This window comes from Megalops cyprinoides, chromosome 21 (genome assembly GCF_013368585.1).
Source record: "Megalops cyprinoides isolate fMegCyp1 chromosome 21, fMegCyp1.pri, whole genome shotgun sequence".
Lineage (NCBI taxonomy): Eukaryota > Metazoa > Chordata > Actinopteri > Elopiformes > Megalopidae > Megalops > Megalops cyprinoides.
This window is the reverse complement of record NC_050603.1, coordinates 23,646,624-23,668,331: the sequence shown is the minus strand read 5'-3', so window position 1 is coordinate 23,668,331 and position 21,708 is coordinate 23,646,624. Positions and strand designations below refer to the sequence as shown.

Below are 21,708 nucleotides of genomic sequence, written 5' to 3'. Positions count from 1 at the left end.
GAGTTTGATACGAGGGAGGAATTGCTGTCTTTGAAAGTCATGCATGGCAGTACCAAAGGTGAGGATTATTTTGAGCAAGTTTTTTGAAAAGTTAAGTGGCCTTGCCACAGATGGAGTCCCAGCCATGGCTGGCCCGGAAAAGGGATTAACTGCATTGGTCAAAAAAGAAATGAGTTGTCTCAGTTTCAATCCAAGTGATTTAGTTGTATGCCACTGTATCATACATGTGCACATTCCCTAAGACTCAACAATGTTTCTATCGTTTCCACCATAAATTTCATCAAAAGCAGAGGGCTAAACAGCTGCCAGTTCAAGGAGCTAGTGAGTGAGCTTGAGTCGGAGTATGGAGATCTGGTTTACCATTGTGAGGTGCGATGGCTGAGTCACGCAGATATGCTCACACCGTTTTACAAACTGAGGGAAGAAGTAAAACAATTCATGGAGATGAAGGGAAAACCTGTCGTGGAACTCAGTGATAGCAAGTGGCTGTGTGATTTGGCCTTCATGGTGGACATTACCAAGTACCTCTCAGAGCTGAACGTCAAGCTCCAAGGTCCCAACCAGCTTCTCCGCTATCTGCTTTCAAACGTGAAATCATTTGAAGCGAAATTAAAGCTGTGGCAAGTGCAACTGGAAAAAGATAACACTGTGCATTTTCCTACTCTGCAAGAACACAAGCCTGCTATGACATCCGAATATGCTGGTGAGTGTGCAAAACTCCTTCAGGCATTTGGCGAGAGGTTTCACGACATGAAAAGTAAACAGAACATATTTGATACGCCGTTTAATGTGGAACCAGCTGATGTGCCTGACAACCTACACCACAAAATCATTGAGCTGCAGAGCAACGACAAGCTCAAAGCTAGGTACAACAAGTTTGCATTTCTGTTTGGGACAACCTACTGCTGTGAGCAGTTCTTTTCAAAACTGACTCTTGCAAAGACTCGATTCCGCTCAAGAATGACTGGCCCAACCTGGAAAACCAGCTGCAAGTAGCATCATCATCACGACCATCTGACATCAGATGCCTCGCCAAAGAGAAGCAGTTCCAGCCATCGCATTAGAGAGGTTATTGTGATATATGTGTTCAATAATTTAGTATGGCCCTTGAAGGATGTTATAAAAATTGAAATGGCCCTTGAAAAGAAAAAGGCTCCCCACACCTGCTGTAAAGTTTCCATCCAGATGACACATGAGGACATCACAAGGACAAGTTTTGGTGTTGGAATACCAACCTCTATTTGAGGTATGAGAGTGGGAATAATAAATAGGAATACTAAAAAATAAGAAAATATATGAAGAATGATTTTTCTCACCATCCACCATTCCAAACTTCCAACCTCAGATTGTTTTTAATGATTTATTTATTGTACATTTTTCCTCATAGGTAATTCTCCCACAAACGAATAAACACAGAGTTGAGGCTCCGAAAACCTCATTCTTCTGTGCAGTACTGGACAAAACTATGGTCCATAAATGGTTACAAATCTGAAGTACCCCTTTGAGCTTCAATCATTTTTCATACACACAAAAGACAAACTGTCTCAACAAAGGCATTATGTTTGTGAGGTTGAATTATCATGGAAACCCCAACCAGCTCCATGGAAAAGGTGGTAATGATGTATGAAATGTAAAAACCATCTGAAAAATACTGGCACTTTCCATGCACCAAATATAATTAAAAGCACCTCTCTGATCCTAATAACATTCTAAGAGTGTTCCCCCACCGTGAATGTCCTGCTGAAGCTACTTAATTAATGCACAGGTGAGTTTTGGGCTGATGTGTTTGCCATACTGTGAGCATCATTAAGTCAGAGAGGAAGCAGGGTACCTTAACTTTCAAACTTCATATCTGGTTTTATACTTCTAGATTTTATGGAGTTTCCAGTAAAGGTTATATGACAGATGGCTGGGTTCTTCATTTTTTACCTAATCATCTATAGATTGGGCAGAGGATTAGGGAGAGCAATGGGTCTTTCATCAAAGCATCGACACAAATACAAGTATAAAAAGAAATACACAAATTAGGCAAAATCCTACTTACAAGTTGCACTCTTCATTAGTAATAGGATGGTCAGAGGCACCAGCCTGTGGGGCTGCACACCCATTATGTCAGGATCTAAAGCCTTCAGTACATCTCAGAATGAATGTGAGGCTATGAATAAACTATTTTGTGGTGAGAGAGAGACATATAGGGCCTAAGGTATGAATTGAGACTGGATCATCCTCTGATAAACTCTTTCAGCCTTCATACTGCAGTCAAACTAACCGAAGAACAAAAACTGATTACACCCGAGTTCTACTTTCGAGACGACAAAAACAACTATACTGAGTCCCTAAACAACACATCGGGTTCTGAAGTATTAATATCATTGAAGCAACTTGAACATTGAAGCCTGATTTGGAGCAAAAAACCTTATCCAATCACTGTCACACTGGGATTCTCTTATGTTGGCATTTTCAATTTTTGGCGGCGATCAGTGAAATGAGTACGGAATAAACGTGAGGTTGGAGGTTGCCTCTCAGCCAGATTCAGACTCTATCTCAACCCATCATATAAGCACATCCTTCAAGGTCGCACAAGGTCCATGCCGCTCGCCCACCCACAATTAGCCTTAGCCTTTAAAGTTATGGGAAATTCAAAGCAGGGTCCTCAGCAATGATTAGCAATTTGGCTTCAACCATCTTCAAAATACATCTTAAAATGAACAGCCTGCAGCAATGAACAAGACCCATTAAAAAACAGAAAAAAACACTAGGAATGGTATGAAGCTTGCCAAGTCACTTTAGTCCCACTGATCTGTGCAGACATCATTTTGCCTTATTTCACTTTAAGGAAGATTGACAGTATTACATTACTGAAAATTATGTGGGAATCCACCTCTCAAAAGATGACTGTTTATTTGTTAATTTAGTTTATTTGTTAATTTTTTGGACACTGCTGATGGCTCTTATTATGTAACTCTGTTGTGTTAATACTGGCACTAAGAAATAACCATGACAATGACCTACAGATAGCATCTGTCTGTCTGACCCCTGATATATTTCATCCATTTTCACCTCTGGGATTACCTCATTAGTGCATTGTGCGACAGCAGGTTCTGATACCGGTTGCAGCAAGGATCAAGTTCAAGACCTTGTTACTAACCTTTAAGGGACTTAACGGATCAGCCCCCCAATGCATACAGGACATGATAAAATCCTACAAGCTAAGGTAGTCAAAGAAATACAGTATGTGTTGATTTAAAGCTACTGTATAGAGTAAACCTTCATTTATTGTGCTGTTGCTTTTCCATCTGGTAGAAAAAATTATGAAATGGCCATGACACAAAATTTATCAAAGCTAAGTGATGTGCATGTTTGTATCAACACCAATTATATTATGAATTTCATTGTTTAAAAGTTAAAATGCTGTGATTGTACTGATAATTTCTCACCTTTTATTGTGTTCAAGAAAGTACTATATAGTCATAATATACTATGTAGAATTTCAGGAAATGCAATGAAAAATTCCTAAATTTTCTGGGGTAGGACTCCAGACTCCCTGCCAAATTTATGTCCCCACCACTTTCCAAATCAAACCTACACCCTTGCCTACTGTCCTCCCTATCTATGTCTATCTAGCTTACCGATTGCTATTTTCAGTAAAAAAAAAAAAAAAAAACAAAAAACTACTGTACACTAGCCTAGCACTTAATTAGCACTTAACTTTGTATCTTACTGTCCTCTTGTAATATTTTGTGATAACTACTCTTAGCATAGTGATGCACTTATTCGGAAGTCGATCTGGGTAAGTGTGTCTGCTAAATGAAGTAATGTAATGAGGAATTAAAGTCCATCTAGTATCTCAATATGTCTTTTGTTTGTTGTGATATAAGTTGTGAGAAAGAGATTCCCCTGCATGTGAGACAGTCTAATGTTTTTGGGGTTTTCAGGGTTTAACAATGGTACTGTTCATCTAGGTTAATATTTACTTTGCTGTGACCTTCTAGAATTTTAACATTCTGAAACAGTATATTGTTCTCGTTGGTGCATTTAGGACCAATGTGTGAAGGATCTTGTAAAGCTCATCAGCTCTGTAAGAAGCTGGTCATATTGTATAAGATTGTTGGTTGTTAATCTAAATGATTATCATATCTGATAAATATTTGCCTAGTTAAGATGACTTAAGGAAGAATTTCAAGGTCAGCTGCCTATTTTTGGGGATAAAACTAGTTGTTTATTTATCTATTTACGATATTTAAAAAAGTGTAACTGTGTATCTGTCAATATATATTTAAATTTGCATTAACTATTCGACAGAAAAGTGTTGGAATCACTGTCATAATTACTCATTTAAATGTGCCGTGATTGGAATTCTTTGTACAAAGCTGTCTTCTAACCCTATCTACAAATGGTATGTACTTATTAACATGATCCTTCGGTGTTAAATCACACAGTGATTTCCAGTTGTTCCAGCGGTTTTGTAGTATTGTGAATGTAAGGTTTTCCCAAACCAGCAGTTTGATGGCTGTTGGTTTTATTGATGGAATATTTTGTACATAAATACAATTTTGTGTGAATTGGAATCTCTTATTAGTTTAGTACAGGTCTGGCTGTAGTTTAAGCTTTACATTTTGATTCTTGTGCCCTCTGTGTAGATCTACTGTACCTCAGATTCTTTATACATGGACCAGATAGTCGTCTGAGTGCACATCACAATGAAAGGTCTGTCTCTGCCACTGTTTAAGCTTAAGTCTTGTGATTTGCTCACTCATTCTGAACATTCATGACGAGTTTTGGTCTCTATCCTTGAAAGATGGCGGGGGCAAGACAGGAGCGGAATATCTTGCCATAATTGAGTATCTGTGTCTATTTCCAGTCTTTGGATTTTGAACTTGTGAAAAAATGACTAATCTGCAATGCTCCTAACAGCAGCAAAAGGTGGCAGATTTAGTACTCATTTATTAATTCATTAACTGCATCATATATGAACAGCGAACCTTTTTGTTCCTTCAGAAAACCTTAGAAGACCTTGGCCATTTTTGGCGAATTCTGCATATACAGGTGTTCTGTTGCTAGACTTATTGGGTGGGGCTACATCCTTACTTTGTTCCTTGTTGGAGCTGAGAAGTTTTAGCAGCATATCTGTAGGCTGATGTTGAGGTATGTGTAGTGTTATATAGGATCAATACCCATTTTGAGAGGTTTGGTCCAAAGCCAAATGGATTATATTTCTGATATATGTGACCCCATTGTGTGTGGTGAAAGGATTGCAGGTTAAGATTGTGTGTGCTTGTTTCGATTCAAAAGGTTTAGCGATTTTCTTGTGTTTTTGGAGGAGTAAATATTTCCCAAAGTCGGTCTGGTTTGCATGAATTCATTTTGGAGGTACCTGTGTTAATCTGTGAGATAATACTTATCTCTACAGTTCTGTTGTCTATCTGCTAGTTATACTGTTTCCATACCATTGTGCATATGAAGGAAATTAAAGGTTCCTTAAATGAGAAAGGACAGTAGTTCACTGACTATATTTTATCACATGTTTTGTAGCAATGGAGAAAGGACTAACTGACATGTTTGGTATTTGTGAAAGTGAATCTATGTGGGATAGGGGATTTCATTTTACCCAGAAAATGGCATGATTCATGTTACTTCTCGGAAAGGTAATCCCTTTTCTATTGTAATTTTCTCTGTAGAAGTTTTCCAAAACTGATGGTGCTGAGGAAGCAGCTCAGAAAATCTGTATTGTGTCACATTTGGTAGATCTTTTTGAAGAACTGGACAGATGTTGAGTTTACTTATATGGGTTCTTGGATATAAATCATTTGTTAATATTGTCATGATGGTTTTCCCTTTTTAAATTCTCTCAAGTCTTGTTAGTGTGAGCCTCTCTGATTGCTCAGATTGCTACATGGTCTTAGATTAAGTCAAATTAATTTTTCTCTTAAAATTTCATTTGTCATTATTTTGAGTGAGCAAAGGTGAAACCAATCAGATTGTCATATATCTGTACCGGTTTAATTAGATATTGTTTCTTAATGGTAGAATGCAGATGCATACAGCTTTTGATTGTGATTTGCCTGTATTTCTTGTCACAAACGATGCCTCTCTCCCCGGCCAGACAGCCTGCTGAAGGTTAGATGACAGTTTCAGAGAAGTAAAGTCCAAAAATATTCTTTCTTGGGGCTGTGCAGCAGTGAATTATATCCACTGGGATGCATTTCCAGGAAATTTTCAAAAGCAATCTTGCAGGCATTTAAGCAGAGCTCGAAATTACAGGCTGCCAGTCAGAGGGGGAGGCAGGGGAATCTGGGAGCTCACTGTCAGGCCTGCTGGTTGTGCCACATTTGTGTTCGAAGTTCTGCTGTGAGCTCTCAGTCACCTCGCAGGCGGCTCCATGTGACTGCCTTATACGAGACTGAGCCTTCTGGGGCCACAGGACAGAGACTGCTGCTCACAGATAACACCAAGACTATTTATTACAGTGGGTAAGTGGAATTAAACAATACAACATAACATCTTGTAAGAGTAAACACTTATAGCCGGCCTATTCAAATAGAAGCCTGGGGCAGGGTCTGGCCCGCAAAGTAATTTGTCCCTTTAAGTAGATGACCTATCCCATTTCCATTTCCACTCTCTTCACATTTCCTTCTCATCTACCCTATCCTCCGCTACGTCTGCCTTCTTCCACTCCAGGATGCACTCTGCCTCCTCTAACCCTCGCAGACTCTTCTCTACATTCTCCTCCCTCCTCTCCCCTCCTCCTCTTCCTCCCTCATCCCTTTCTGCTGATAACTTTTTCTCCTTCTCCGGAAGAAGGTAAAAGACAACTGCGGCTCTTTTCTGTCGTGTCCTGTCATTTCCGCACCCGCTGTCACTCCCACTACCTTCTCCTCCTTCTCCCCCTAACTGACTCTGATGTTCTACAACTAATAAAATCCCACCGTTCCACTAGCCGTCTTCTTGATCCTATCCCTTCGCCTCTCTTTCAGTCCATCTCTGAGCACATTCTTCCCTTTCTTTCTTCCTTAATCAATAGCCTGTCTACCGGTGTAGTTCCCTCTGCTCTGAAGAGGGCATGGGTCATGCCACTGCTAAAGAAACCCACTTTAAATCCATCTGATGTCAGAAGCTACCATCTAGTATCTCTTCTACCATTTCTCTCCAAACCCCTCGAACAAGCAGTCTATAACCAACTTTCTCCCTGTCCCCTCGAGAATAACCTCCTGGACCTGAACCAGACAGGATTCAAAGCCGGCCACTCCACTGAGACTGCCCTCCTCGCAGTCACAGAAGAGCTTCACTTGGTCAGAGCGAAGTCACTCAGCTCTGTCCTCATATTACTTGACCTCTCCACAGTGTTTGACACCGTGAATCAGCAGATTCTTCTCTCGTCTCTTGCTGGGATGGGCTTCTCAGGATCTGCGCTCACATGATTTAAATCCTACCTGTCTGACTTTTCCTATCAGGTCTCTTGGAGGGAATCAGTCTCCTGTCCCCGCCCTTTCCAGACCGGGGTCCCACAAGGTTCCGTACTTGGCCCACTCCTTTTCTCCCTTTACGCTTAATCACTTGGACAGATTATCTCTGCCCACAGTCTTTCCTACCACTGCTACGCAGATCACACACAGTTGTTCTTCTCTTTCCCCCCTCTGACTCTCAGGTCCAGCCACGCATTGCAGCCTGCCTAAACGACATTGCTTCCTGGATGTCCACTAACCATCTTAAGCTCAGTCTAGAGAAGACTGAGCTTCTCTTTTTTCTAGCTAAGAGCTCCCCAACAATCGATGCTCTGATCACCATTGAGGGTTCTGTGGTGACCCCCTCCAGGTCAGCCAAAAACCTGGGCGTGACCCTGGACGACCAGCTAAACTTCTCAAGCCACATCGTGGCGGTCACCCGGTCCTGCAGATTCTCCCTCTACAACATCAGGACGATCCGCCCTTTCCTGACCCAAGAAGCAGCCCAGCTCCAGCACTAGTCATCTCCCGCCTTGACTAGTGCAGCGCCTTACTGGCTGGCTTACCAGACTGCGCTGTCAGGTCACTTCAGCTGGTTCAGAATGCTGCTGCGCGCCTCATATTCAACCTCCCAAAACACTCTCATGTCACTCCACTACTCACTGCCCTTCACTGGCTTCCGGTAGCAGCCCGCATCCAGTTTAAGACACTGGTGCTGGCTTACCAGGCCACAAGAGGCTCTGCCCCGTCCTACCTTCAGTCTCTGATCACTCCATACACTCCAACCAGATCTCTCCACTCAACCTCCTCTGGGCAGCTGGCGCTCCCCTCACTTCGGGAACCTGGCAGCCGTTCCACTCGGCCTCGTCTTTTTTCTGCCCTTGTTCCGCAGTGGTGGAATGACCTTCCTCACCCAATCAGAACTGCAGAATCACTTGCCATCTTCCGCAGGAGCCTGAAAACCCACCTTTTCAGAATCCACCTGTCCCCTATTGTGTAACCTTCCTGTTATGCTATGTTTTTATATTTCATGGTATAAAATGTCAAAAAAATCTTTTGTATTAGCCTTGTCTTATGTTGCAGGTTTTGTTTGCAGATTTCTTGTGATTGTTGCAGGATATACAGGAGCATGGTACTGTAAATAATTAATTTGCACTCCTACTGCGATCTTTTGCCTATGAGGTAAAATAAAATAATTCTGGTTCATAATTTCTATATGGTCCTGCATCAGTATTATTCCTGTTTGTCCCACCCCAATCAATGTAAACAAGTCATCCCTGGCTGACACAAGTTTCCATGTTCTGCTCTCGTCTAATGTCTCACCTCTAAACATTCAAAACATTCTGACCTCTGTCGCCCGCACAACGCTCTCTTGGCACCTTTTGCTAGCTAGTTTCATGCCAAAATGTTACTTTCTACTTTAAAAAAGCAAAAAGTTGACACAGAAAACAGGCAATATAATAGCCAATGGACAGAGAAGTATGTTTTTATATCAGTACGGGGCCTGTGTGTTTACTATGCAATAAGTGTGTGTTGGTGACAAAAAAATATAACTTTTGGAGGCATTTCAAGACAAACCATGGTAACTTTTACATGACATTCCCACCGGGCATAAGATTCAGGGGCTAACCTCCTGTTATGAGCAAAGTCACAGTGCTATGTTTCAGGCTTTTACAGAGCAAGAGAGAGCTACATCTTCATTGCCACAAGTGGCATAGATATTAGCCATAAAGAAAAGGCTGTTTATGGGCACGAAGGCTGTAAAGGAGTGCATGCTGGCATCAATCGAGAAGGTGCTTACTGATGAGAAAACCTGAAACAGTGTGATTGATTCAATTAAAAAAAATTCCATTATCAGACACGTCAGCCATAAGGAAAGTGGAAGTCCTTGTGTAAGATGTCTTCAAGACTCTTTTGGACAGACTGTGAAAGGCGGAGGTGATGTCCCTCGCCATGGATGAATCAACCGATAGCTGTGATGTAGCACAGTTGTCCCTCCATGTTAGATTCTTTGACCATGAATGCTTTCGAGAAGATCTACTTGGACTAATTCATTTGGAGGGACACACGGCCAGGTAGACAATTTTTAATATAATTGTGTCATTCTTTGAGGAGAACAAGTTGGATTTGGAATGTACTGATAAGCGGGTAACAGACACAGGGCCTGTCTGCTAGGTTGGCTGCTGTGGCTCCACAGCTGAGATTGGTACATTGCCTTAACCACCAAAGCCTGTTGTGTGCCAAACTTAGTGGCGAGTTAAAACAGACCATGTACCCTGTCATGGCAATTATTAACCTTATTTGTTCTACCTCCTTTGAATATACAAATGATTTATGTGTCTTGATACAATGCCATACTATGCACTCATGTGTCGTTTTCTATGCTTTTACAAACTACAGTGCAATATGCATTCAAATGTTGTTGTTACAGATCCATGCATTTCCCATATGTGTCTTGCTACAGTACAAGAGTATCTTGTAACCGTTACTGTGATGACTCAGCCATATTTCCCTGGTCTCTCATTTGGGATCATTTTCATACTCTATCCCCATTCCAAACTAATTGAATAGCCCTGATGTAAATTTTCAATGGATGCATGCTAATTCCGAATGAAATGTTTTGCTTTGTACCCAGCAAAGCAAGCAAAAGTTGCACAAACTCCCTAAACAATCCAGTGACTGGTGCTGAGGTTCCAACAAACTGCACATAATCCCACTAATTACTGCAACTCCCAAATGCAGACCAAACACACTAAAATACATACTAAAATGCAATTAAATTGTGGGGGGGGGGACCCACACCATTTTATATCTTTAGCTAGTAATCATGATCTTCAAGGCATTCCAAACAAAGGCCATTTACTTACACATCAGTCCACAGATGACAGAAATTACTTCTGGCGTATTATGGAATGAAGTATCTCTCCTTTAGAACCCATACAACACTTCTGATGTTCCCTGCATCCCTGCATATACACAATCCCTCCACAGCATCGGAGAGGAATAGAGGCAGGCTAGGACTTGAGGATATATAGTAAAAATTACAGGCAAGAGATCTAAAAATAAGCACACTATTCATTATGGGCCTTTTCTTATTGCAGAAGCCTTCCCATAGCCTGGAGGAGGAGCGCATGGCTCGTGCTCCCTGATGTTTCCTTCTACTGCAGAGATGCGGTGACCAACGCAAGCTCCACCGCATGCTCCACCTCATGCTTTTGTTACATATGTTCTGCACCGGTGCTGCATGCGTGACTGGAACCTGACCTTGGCCTCCAAATGGTGTATCTGTGCACCTGATACACAGTCACTCGCAGCACATGTGGGTCCGCACAACGTCAAGTGAAACCGAGATTACCATTACCATGCAAGTGAGGAGATGACTGCTGTAAGTGCTAGTGGATGTTGCTCAGAGAGGCGGATGCATCACATTACAGTTGGTTAGCAGACGCTGTCATGCAGAGTCACTTCCATAGCTTAGAAGTTTCATCCATTTATACAGCTTGATATTTATTGCAGTAATTTGGGTTGCGTGGGGAAAAACTGACAACCTCTGGGTTGCCACTGACTACTACACCACACTGCTGCAGGTGTAGGTTTGCACATGCAACATGATCAAATTTATTAGCATTTTACATCATTCTGATCTCTCGGGACCAAAGTTTCCAATCTGGTTTGCTGAAAAAAGTAATGATTAAAATAAACAATGAAACTTTGAGAAAAAAACGGTGGGGAACAATAAATCCTCCCGGTTCCACCTCCAAATATGTTTTGTGTGCGTTGCAGCAGCCATTTTGAGCGTTAAATAAAATGTGTTATATTATGGTAAGGCTCAATTCAGTAAGCCCAGCTTTTTCACAGTCAGAAGTTAGTATTTCACATAGCCAGTAGAGCATTTTTTCAGTGTTACTGATGATTTAGAGGTAGTGGAGCAATACATTCAAGCCCATTTACAAACAAGCATCATTACAGGACTATATGTTACTTCAAGGATTTATATATGACAGGAAAAGTGAAAATCAGCAATGAAGTACAACAGCCAGTGAAAAACATGCTGGGACAGGGACATTTCATTTAATATTTGTTTGTCAGGTGATGGGAGTTCCAGGAAAGCAGAGAAACATCCAGGAGACACATCCACCAATTAGAGAGAGGTGGTGAGAGGTTGCAACCTCTCATGACACTGCAGCTCTACCGCTACACATCATGGTAGCTTACACTTGTGTGGCTAATTACCCTTTATCGGCACTGATCATTTGACCTAAAGCATTTATAGGTCAACTGCTGCAAGAGTGGCTCTCTTGAAAGTCAGTGGCAGGACATTGTTTATTCATGCTTTTTCGAGGGACACAGATAAAGATCACATGCACGGGAAGGAAATCCAAACCAAATTACACTGCTTATTTGCTGAAATCTTGTCCTTGCGCAAGGGCGCTTTGACCCTCTTGCAGCCTGGTCTTCTGACACTGGGGTGCCTGGCTGCCACACTTTTCTTGGGACAACTTGGAAAGACTGGATCTTATTCAAATAATTTTTTTTGACCATGACCCCAAGACAGGGGCGGCAGTGTAGTGTAGTGGTTAAGGAACAGGACTTGTAACCGAAAAAAGGTTGCCGGTTCAATCCCTGCTAGAGCACTGATGCTAAACCCTTGGGCAAGGTACTTAGCCCACAATTGCCTCGGAAAATATCCAGCTGTATAATTGGATAACATTGTAAAGAAATGCAACCTATGTAAATCAGCATTTTACCAGTTAAAATAAATGGATCCATGTAACTGAATTTCAAATTGATAGCAAGCTGGACCGAGGACTTACCACTCTTAGGTTTTGATTAAAACTCTCAGCATGTGCATTAACACTGTGAATGACTGCCTTGAGAAATGTTGACATTTTCCATTAGTTCAAGGCTGTGGATCAATGAATCTAGAAAATACCAGGAAAGGTATTAGAAAAGGTAGGTGGGGCCCTCCCACCATGGTGTGATTGTATTAGTGTATCCAATGATAATGGCTGCGCTGTTTGTTGATCATTTTGGTGGCAAAACCCATCTCAATGCCAAACGTAGCAATGTTGTGCACTCTATGTACGGCTGTAGCATTAAAATACATACATGACACTGTCATTTCCCTCAGAAACCATATTCCTGTGATCTTCTATCTCTAAAAATGCCAGTAGCGCAGAAGAAAAACTTCACAGTTAGAAGAGTTTGTTATGTGGGTGCTCTCCTTTAAGTCACAGACTAGAACCATAAAACCAGCTTCAAAAGAAGAAAATGTTCTGATGAAGGTCAGACTGTACAAAGAAATTACCACGGTGACCCAATCTTAACTTAATCATCACCCACAATAAAATGTAGCTAAAGCCATGAGGTGGTCTGTATAAATATGGCATGTGGGAATTCCACTTCTTCTTTAGAAGCTGTTTCACAGACATTACAAGGTAATCAGAATTTTACCAACACTACTCCTTACTCAGACTTCTTACAATGAAACCGGGCTATGCAGGAATTAAAAAAAATGTGTGGAATTTTCTTATGATTATCTGTCAATAATGCTAACAATGAAAACATCATAATTAAAGGACATTGTTTGATTTATTGTATCACAGCTATTTTTGATGCAAGTTCTCATCTAATATTCCCCATTCCTTTTTTAATACTGAGAGACTTCCATAAAGCACCCAGTAAGATTTTTGGTTTTCTCAGCACAGGGGCTTGATGTTTTCTGATAAGCTCTCTGGAACCGTGGCTAAGCCACACTTTTCTTTCGGGTGCCTCTGCCACAGCATGAAACACAGAAACAAGCAGGAATATCAAAAACTGCACAGGCATCGCGGCCAAACCCCCCAACCACATAGAGGACTGTGAGGAATCTTACGAATGTCACTATCTGCTGGGGAACCATGCAGTCTGGCGCAGAAAAGGAGGTCATGTGGAAGTATTTATTTAGGGCTTCTAGTCCTCTTTAGGGAGATTCTGCAGAATTCTCATCAGCTCTGAAAAAATGCCCTCGATTTTCACAAAGGTGAACGCTCGGAGAGACGACCACTCCTGAGCGCCCAGTTATTAATCTGCGAGAATCTGACAGAGAATTTCTGATGGAGGGAGACTAACAAGCCTGGTCACCACTATTCCAGCCATATCATGGTCTGAAAATAATGATATTCTACAGCTATATGCATAACTGTGCAAGTAAAAGAAAGAAGGGGTAGTGTAATTAAACATTGTTTCTGCACAAATGTGCTCGCTATAAAAGAGAGAGAAGCCTGAGTGTGTTTTCAAGCCAGAGTTAAGACAACAAAATGGAGGCTAATGAAGAGCAATGCATGGCTTCCACTTACCACAGATCTATGACAGCATGATGTGCATCTAGCAATTCAGACGAAGTCTCCCACGTGGAAAATGTTTGCAAATATACAATGTTCAATGCATAGCACAATTTTGTTGTATGGATATATTTTCATCACGAAAAACTTTTGCTTTACAGAGAGAATGTGATAAATCTTGCTAGCTCGTCGCACCTTGCTTGATGTTATGGGATCATACTTTTGTATTTTGCTTATCTGTTCCCCCTTCGTGCAACCCCGTTTTGGATATGACAATTGTACTTTAGGCTCATCTCACCACTGCAAAATGTAATCCTCTGATTCACTTGCACACTGCCAAAACTTAATTTTTGCACTCCACGTCCCACAGTGCACTACAAAGAAGCAGGCACCAATTTCAGGATAGTCATGACTTCAGTGATGTCATCCAAACAACTCACAAGCATTTGACAAATGGCAGGGAGAATGGTGAGACAAGGAAATCCTGGCAACATACCCACCCCTATCCCTAGCAGAGTAAAGCTAATTTATTCCACGAACGTGGGCTCCCAGTCACAATCTGCAGATAGCTACTTTTGAACCCAGACCATAAGACCCAGCCTGCACTCAAGACAAGCACCTTGTCTTGTTATGAGATTGGTACAAGATTTTTTCAAAAGAAATGACCAAAAACACAAACTGTTTCAGATGACTTGGCATGTTTCACACTAACAGAATCATAATGAGTTCTGAATGCTCGTTAGGGGTTGTTGGGTTTGGGTATAGAGGCTTTTATAATGCATGCACTGTGTTATGGAAATTTGGTAATAATTTTGGAATGAATCTGACTACACTACAGCATTTTTTATAATCATCGGACAAAATTACTGATGCTGTCATGTACAGTGAACCAACTGTTTAGCCTGGCAAATGTGTAAATGCCCAGATACCAAAGAACTGCAAAATCACACAATATTTAAATAAAGTATTTAAATCACACCTTATTTAAATGATTCTGTAATTGATTCAGTTACTTCAGCTATAACACCTTAAAACAGCAAATTAAATTCAGTTCTGCCTTGGATCTTAGCATGTGTAATGGTTTCCTTTTAGAAACTCTAAAAATATCTAAAAGAGAGTCTGTTTGACTCTGTTAACAGTTTCCTTTAATTGTGATTTGCCTGCATGTCACAAGATAGCCATTTGCTGGCAGAGTCTGATCCTGCTGCAAAAGGCAGCCATACTAATACAAACACAACCTTAAAAATAAAAAAAGCTTGGACCGCACAGAACCACAATTTTGGCTGATGCAAAGCATTGCGTACAGCATCCAGAGCACAGTGCTAATTGCTCCCAGAAGGGCCCTCTTTGCAAACACTCTACCCCTGGGGCTGGGAGAGCCTGAAATGGGTGTGTCTGGGTAAGGGACCTGCAGAAGACTGCTGAGAAATGGGGGAAGGGGGGCAGGGCTAATTGTCAACATCCTCACCATGGCATCACACACATTGGGCTGGCCAAACATCGAAGGGAAGAGGTTCCGCTGGCTCCATAAACTGGTAACACTTGGGTGACCTTACTGAAGAGGATGCCTCCAAGAAGCTGGTGCCACTTCAACATACATCTAACTACACCACTGTGGACTACGTTCTGAAACACAAAAGAGTCTTTTAGAGATGTAGAAAGTGGAAGTCATATTCAACGTAGGGATAGGCCTCTATTTTTGAATCACTTGAGAATGGAGGGCTCTTACACCATGTGACAGGCTACTAAACGGCACATGATTGAGGATTGTGATCGATATGAATGCCATACAACAGCAGTAAACACCCACAGCGGCCAATTCCTCAGCACATCAAACAATGAGAGGTTTGCTGCTTGGCCAAATAAATATAAATACGAAAGTCTTCCGCTCCTTAAAGAATAAAGTATAAAGTGAAGTAAAAATGGGTGTCATCAGACAAGATGGAAATTTAAGCAGACAATGAGTCAATAAGTCAGGGTCGAGGAGCACCAGACACCAGAAGATATGTAAACTGAAACCATGAGAAATTAAATTTTGGGTAGAGGGACACTGAAAGAGGGACCCTGTCCTACCATCTCCCAGAAACATTACTCTACCACTGCACAGACCTGATGAGCAGCAAGACTCCAACCTGACACACCTCTGACTCAGGAATGCCTGGAATGTGACTGAGGTCTATTGATATTCATACAATAAACAGGCTGCTTTATCACCATTTTACATAAATCATTGGGCGGCAAAAGGTTGAAAATGGGCAATGTATTTCAAAGTTCTGTGGAAAGGCTCCTGTTTAAATGACAAACACTGTCCTTTATTTAAAAAGTTATCAGCCAAACGGACTTTTTACACCTTAAGGCAACTGATTCAGAAGCAAATGTTATACATGGTGGCTATTTAAGACAACACCCAAGGAATCATTGATTATATTCCATTGCATTTTTTTCAATGAGAACATAGTAAGTCTGAATTATACTGTTGCAGAACACATCATTTTAAGGCCATTCAAGCTGCATCTTCCATAAATACACAGGAACCTCTCAGGTAAGCCCGCTGAACATGGGTAGTTGCATGCGAGTTTAGTCATGACAAAGCTGACATTAACAAACAAATAGATTTTCAGGCACAGGAAAGAATTAATTGCGCGACACACATTCAACTTGAACCTGTTAGTATCCATCCATCATAATTCATCAGTAGTTAATTAACCTGAATCAGCAACCCCACTATGGGGATGGAAATGCAAAGTGGAGGAAATTGAGAGGCAGCTCCTGATCTGTGACCAGAGTTGGAGGAGAACTGCGTAACCTTTCTGAAACTTTGAAAAGAGAGCTCAAAAATACCATAACACAACAGCAGCAATATTACAGCCCTGTTCATGTGCTTTTTGAAAGTAGTTGATTTTACATGAAGGCACAAGAGTTCAGATTTCCTTCATAACAAGCTCAACATGAAAACAAAACCCTGCAGAAATGTTTGCCTAGATGTGCCAAGCCTGTATAGCCTAATCTTTTTAAGTGTCACTGAACTGTAGTGTGCCTGGCATTCAGTTTCAAATACTTCTTTGCATTATTAATAAACCTTATTTTTACTTTTTACCTGAATATTCATGTTCATGGTAAAGCTCAGGCAAAGCACAGATTTTCAGAGAACAGCCAAAAGCCAAGGATTCACTGTTTTAAAACCAGTAGGGACCTGTTACACAATATCACCAAGCAACAATTGTATTCTGAAAAGGGATACGCAGTGCATGAGTATTGACATCATGGAATGACAGAATGGCATTGAATTTGTGAAGCTGCAATCTCTTCTTGAGCTGCAGTGTAGTGGTAAGGAGCAGTGCTCATAACCAAATGGTTGCTGGTTTGATTCCCTGCTAGGGCACTGCTGCTGTACCCTTGGGCAAGGTACTTAATGTGGAATTGCCTCAGTTAATATCCAGCTGTATAAATGGATAACGTGTGAAAATAGGATAGGTCGCTCTGGATAGAGTGTCTGCTAAATGACAATGTAATGTAACACATTTTGCCCGTTAGTCATCCAAAAGAAACAATCATCCTACCCATCATTACTGTCTGAATATAGACTAAGTTAATCACTCTGGTCCTTTACTATGAACATTTTTTGGAACAAAATAAAGCATTAACGTGCAAAATGCCATGCAAGGTTTTGTCAATATTTCTTTTCTTTATGTGCCTGCTGGGTTCAAATTCATTTGTAGCTACTTTTTTGTTGGTAAAAGCACAAGCACAAGGTGACATTGTGTAAAATTAGGGGTTATGTTTGTACTGAGCCTGCATACCACATCTGTGTGTTTGCAGGTAGATTCCCCTTATTCTAATTTCTTATTCCACTGAGCTATCCATATTGAGGGTCCAAGAGAAATAAAATGGAAATGAATTCATTTTCATTTACATCAGATAACCGGAATCGTTTCCAATGGAAAGCTTTCTGTGCCATTCAGGCACTTTCTTCCACTTTCATCCAGGCCACAAACAAATTTTACATTACATGAGTGGGGTTAGAACTGCGTGGCATGAAAGCTGATCTCAGGTCTGTTACCAGAGGCAGAAAGCATCTGGAGCTTTCTGTACACATGATGACATAGGTTAGATGTATTTTATTCCCACAGCTGTACTGAACTCGAAGCACTGGTAGTCAGATTGCAAAGCTGCTTATCGTGTGAGTGGCACCCAGCCAGTCAAAGCCTGTCTGGGTATTCATGTGACGGCTACAGTGCGTTCCCAGCACACAAGGGCTCAATCCCCAGACCTTACAGCTCAAACTGGCTCTTACGAATTAACTCTATTAGCCCAGTGTTTGCATTGGGCTTTAGGTCAGGTAAACAGTTTACTGGTATACATATGCCAAAAACACTGGCCTTGTCTCAGTCTACAATCCATTTTTAATTAAGAGGCCCAATGGGATAGAGAAGCTTTAGTGGATGCCTGCTCATAATATTTCCATGTGAAATGCCTGAGACACCTCCCTAAGCATGCATAGAAATCACAATGGCAAGGTGACAGCCTTCTGCAGCCAGTGGTCACAGAGCACAGATTTCCCACACATCCATATATAGGTGCCCATAGTGTGGCACCTCAAGCCAACATTAAGCATGCATATGACCGACATAATTAGAGTGATACATTGACAAATGAAACATTCACAAATGAACCAGGGCGAACTAGTAATAAGCTGTTTTCCATGGTGTAGGCAAAATGTAATAACCACATGCAGTGGTTACAAAGAGACATAATAGTCCAACAAATGTTGTGAGGTTCTAATAGAGGTAATGTGATTAAATTGTAGTGCTCCCGCTCTCCACTGGGGATATCACTTTGGTACTGTTTCATGGATGAAAAACAAACTGCCATATTTGCTGAGGAACCCCTGGAACAACACTGAAACCAGGGCCCTGCGGGGTTCATCCAGAAGCCCACGCACCCACTTACGCATACAATATGATTCCAGGGGCTGACAAAATGCATCTGTTGGTGCTGCACCAACATCCAAAAAAGAACAAGATAATAGTACAGAAATTCCCACAGACGGTCTCTCCCAAGCACTCTCTGTTCTCATGGGTCCACAGCGAGATGTGGTTCTGGATTCCTGACCAGAGGGTCACTGGTTCAAACCCCAGAAGGGACACAAAAGCTCGAACCCTAGGGAGGCAAGCAGTTCATAAGAAAGGATCCCAGAACTTCAGAGGGGATGAGGCGAAATTGTGAAGTCTGTAAATAGAATTTGTGCATTTTTATGAACAAACAAATGCATCCCCTGTTGTTACTGGTGTGAACCAAACAAACATGCTTGACTGAACTTTCATGGGGCGTGTCCACAGGTTTGTTTATTTTCGTCCGCAAACGTGGTCCAACAGCTGCCAGACAACAAAATAACACCATAAGCAGAGACTGGCATTTGTCTTATGCTCTGTGCAAAACAGGATGTGGTTCTTGAAAATGTGTAGTTTCTCAGGCAGTGAGCCTTTTGAAAAGTGAAATGCCTAATTTTAATCACTATGAGCTGATCAGCCAAAAAACAGTATGTGAACTGCTAACACAAATCGCCCATCAAAACCTGTATCTGACTTGTGATTTCAAACTACCATGTGGGTCAAATGAAATGACTTTGGCCTGTAGTTATTAGACAGGTGGGGGTGATCTTCCATTGCTTTCCTTTAAAATTCACACTGACATTCATGTCAGGGTCAGCAGGAAAGTGCACAAAGACACTGTGATGTTTTATCTGTACAGTAGTTTCTGAATACACGAAGCACCGAATTTTCACTTTTCCTCTGGATAGTACTGCTATGACAGCTCTAAAGGTTAACATAATGGATTTTAATTCTCTGATTTAGCCTAGTGTATATATGGCACTAATTATGGATACAGAAAAATGTAAATTCCAGTGATCAAGTTTCCCAGGTTAAGGAGCAGGACTCGTAACCAAAAGGTTGCCGGTTCGATATCCGCTGGGACACTGCTGCTGTACCCTTGGGCAAGGTAGTTAACCCACAATTACCTCAGTAAATATCCAGCAGTATAAATGGATAACATTGTAAAGAACTGTAACCTATGTAAGTCGCTTCGGATAAAAGCGTCTGCCAAATGAATAACTGTAAATGTACAATTATCCACGATTCACGCAGGGGCTAGCTAATGTTAGGTAGCTAAGACAAGCAGTTATATCTACGAACAAAGACTCGGATACCGCACTAAACAAGTATAGATAATCACAATACACACCGCAGTGTGAAGTTGTAAAGTACCTAATAATAACAACAGCTAACATTTATGTTAACATTGCCGAATTGCAAACGATAAAGATGTCAAAACAATCGATGCAATAACGGGGACGACCCTTATTTTTCCTATCTGACATTATGACCAATGACATAATTGCAAGCAACGGTATGGCAACTGGAAAACCTCTCAGTATCAAATTCCTTTTTGGCAATAGCTACTGTCGCTAAACACTTGGGGATGTGGCTAGTTTTGCCACATAGTCACAAGTCCCACCTTGATTTGTTAAGTGATAAGATAGTCAGCCTTTGCAGCCATAGATAAACGATTAATGAAGGGCTAGTTAGCGCGCCAACTATCGGTTAGTGAGCTAGCTGGTCTCTTAAACCTGTTGCCCTCGCCTTATCTATTGCCAAACCAAGCCGTACCTTCGTGAACTGTGTATGCTGCATGCTGTCCATATTATGTTAGCAGGGTTCCATGATGATGTTAGCGTTAGCCCAGTAGCTAGCTAGAATCAACATTTCTTCTAGCCATGCCTTGGAACGCGAAACGTTGCTACAAAAAGCCAAAATTCGCATAGTTGTTTGCTATTCACGTTCGATCGAAATCATTATTGGCGTTAACATCCAGTTAGCTAAGGTTAACTAACATGTAGCATCTGTTTGGCAATCGCTCTGGCTATAGCCTACTTATCACTATGAAACGTTTGCAGGCTACTTACCGATTCCTAAACATGCACTGATTTCGTTTTTCCGCACACAGCCGCCGAGCTTTCAGATGTATAACTTTTTTATCCTTTTAACATGTGGCTGTCTCTCTGCCTCTGAGAATCAAACTCGGTACATGTGATTTCTGGACCAAAATGACATTTTTATCCCACCCACTGTCTCCATGGTGACTCCCCCTTACAATCACTCCGCGCCAGGATGGAGATCTAGGAATCGAAAAGGGTTCGAAAGGTCGAACAGGAGTATATGTTAAAGAATCAGCAAAGTGCATGACAAATATTTTGTGGTAATTTTGGTCTGGTGTTAGCCCTTGGCAATTACGGCACACTACAAAGTGACATGTTTCACTACTAGCAGGTAGGGATCAGGCACGCTGTTTTTTTTTTTTAGAAGATCCGAATTCAGCGGCCATCTAGCCATCATCTCTACCTCACCAAGAACACACAACTGTTGAAAGAGCATTGTGGCGCCACTGCTACTTAACGAAGGCGAAGTTTACGACTTTAGTATTCGTTTAGTTTACATTTCGCGCCAACTCATTTGAATCGCTGTATGTTTGCAGTGCCCTATGTTACATGTCTAGTTACATTACTCTTTGTTCTGATGTAGATACTGAAGGATCAAAATCTTTTACGTTATATGTACAAATAAATATTGCCTTTGAGAGCAAGACAGAAGGCAAATTTGCAGACTCAATTCCAGTCAATTTTTGGTCAAATAATAATAATTTAAAAACCCTAACGAAAATAAAAACAGCACTTATGCAGAAAGACGAATAACATTTAGGTTTCTTTCGTACTGGATTACTCTGTCATTGTGCTCCATCTAGTGTGAAATCGGGGAAAATGTTTCAAGAAATTGTTGGGGCAATTGCTCTGTCAGCTAGTTTAACCGCGCTTTAGAACCGTAGCCTACTTAAAACGGAAGTATCATGAGTTTAACTCGCAGCTGTGTATTAATTAGGCTAACCGT

General features: G+C 41.3%; 1 protein-coding gene across 1 annotated transcript in view; it reads right to left on the bottom strand.

The window, feature by feature from the left end:
* Nucleotides 1–20,799, bottom strand: part of LOC118796498 (protein tyrosine phosphatase type IVA 3) — a 50,089-nt gene extending 29,290 nt beyond the window's left edge. Inside the window, exon 1 of the mRNA XM_036555413.1 lies at nucleotides 20,730–20,799. The gene's annotated coding sequence lies outside the window, so the exon portion shown is untranslated. The remainder of the gene's footprint in view (nucleotides 1–20,729) is intronic.
* Nucleotides 20,800–21,708: the final 909 nt, after the last annotated feature.